This window comes from Aplysia californica, unplaced genomic scaffold (genome assembly GCF_000002075.1).
Source record: "Aplysia californica isolate F4 #8 unplaced genomic scaffold, AplCal3.0 scaffold00229, whole genome shotgun sequence".
Taxonomy (NCBI): domain Eukaryota; kingdom Metazoa; phylum Mollusca; class Gastropoda; order Aplysiida; family Aplysiidae; genus Aplysia; species Aplysia californica.
Window position 1 is genome coordinate 647,821 of NW_004797499.1, and position 2,139 is coordinate 649,959.

The following is a 2,139-nucleotide window of genomic DNA, read 5'->3' on the forward strand; positions in this document are numbered from 1 at the left end:
AGAGAGAGAGAGAGAGAGAGAAACAGGGTGAAAGGAGAGAGAAAGAGAAAGAGGTGGAGAGGGGTTCGGGGGTGAGGGTTGGGGTAGAGAAGGAATGGTGGCGACGTATAGAGGGAGATATTGGAAGAAAGAAAGTGGATTTCTTCATTGTTCTCCATGACAGCAGCTAGACAGTCCGATGTCGCGCACAAACTGTGCAGTCAGTCCTCTTCAAATCTAAGAGACTGCCGTAGGCCTAGAGCTTTCTCTCAAGAGGAGTCACATTCTGCCACGTGTGTACAAAGGGTGGCGTAGCGCGGGCAGTGCTGAAGGAAATGGTTGGCATCCTCTTGTTCGTGTCCACATTCACAGATCGCGGACTCTCTCATTTTAAATTTAGTGTGCTTGTGGAGTTTGAGTCTGTTGTGGCTACAACGGAGTCGAAAGACTGTGACCTGGTCTGCTCTATTTAGCATGTAGTAGGGGTCACGTCTATTGTGATTAGGGTGGTATCTTTTCTATCTGTTTCTTAACGCAGATTTTTAAAGATTATATTAGCGTTTTTGACTCAGTGAGATCCATGCTATCTTCAATCTGGGTCATTTTGGCTCCTTCTTCTGCTAAGTCATCTGATTTTTCATTTCCAGGAAAGCCACAGCGACCTGGTATCCACTGAAGAGTTGTGTTGGCTTGGGAGTTTAGATCACATAGGAGTGAAAGGAGTTATCATACTTGAGACAGTGAATAATTGAAATTGAATTATGTAGGACTCATTCACTTCCTTCTTTATAGCGACCCCCCCCTTCTGTCTGTCTGTCTGTCTGTCTGTCTGTCTGTCTGTCTGTCTCTCTTTCTGCCCCCCCCTCTCTCTACTAGTGGTATAGAGGTTACGGCGTTCGCCTCTCTTTCAAACATGAAACTTGATAGCAACATACATTTTTCTTCTCTAAAATATTCTCCTTTCACTTCCTTTATTGCTCTGTAACCTGAATCTTTCTGCAGTCTTTCATCTTCTGCTACTGCTTGGTTCCTTCTTATTGCTGTCTTTCAGCCACACCCTAGTCTTAATTGCTTTTTTAAGTTTGAGAGGGGAAGGCTAGGGATACAAAGGAGGTAAAAGGACCTGTTTTGTTATTTGCAAGCGACCTTCCCATAGAATAGAGCCTTATGTTCAGTTCGTAAGCCAAGACCATGACATCCATCCCAAAACAACAATCAAGTCCTTCTTTGTAGATATCAAGGTGACAAGGAAATTAATCCATATTATTGTACTATCTTCAACAGTATTATTCTTGGTTACTTCCCGTTATTGAAAAAACTTTACGTTCTTCTGTGGTATTTTGTTTCCTGTAGAATATAGTCCTGACAGTTAAAAACCAGTGAACACCAAATCTCATGTCTCGATACTAGATCTTCTTGGCCTATGTTTACAATTTTTCTGGCCGACTCAAGACCAAAACAGCAAGCCCGTGAGTTGGGTCGTACTACTTTTCTTTCTTTTAATGCTGGCGAATAAAGTAGAAACACTATTTTTTTAATCTAGATCTAGCACTGTCATTTATTCATTGTAGATCTAGATCTAGATATAGGTCTAGTAAGAGCTTTTTACACATTATGATAGGAATGCTGGAAGAAGAACTACAACACTTCACTTTTGACTCTCGACAGATGAGTGTCCACCGCAGGCCGCAGGTGTATCTACCACGTGATAGCTGTGCCTTCTTCCTCAAACTCATTGTTGACACGAATTACAACCAGTCAAAGTTAAAGTTTGCAAGAACTTGTGATATGAGTCACAAAAGTGATAAGGAAAGCAAAAGTGCATGCAGCATGGTCTCATCATTCAATCAGTCACACATGAATCATGAGAAAGACTAGATTAGATCTACATCTAGATATTAGATCTTCTAGATCTAGATCTAATCTAGATCTAGAATCTAGAATCTAGATTAGATCTAGAATCTAGATCTAGATCTAAATCTAGAATCTAGATCTAGATCTAGATCTAGACTTAGATTAGAAGTAGATCTAGATCTAGATTAGATTCTAGATCTAAAAATCTAATCTAGATCTAGATTAGTCTTGATTAGATCTAGATATCTAGATCTAGCAACTTAATTGACTTAATTACAAGTTGATTCCAATAACGGAGTGTGTACG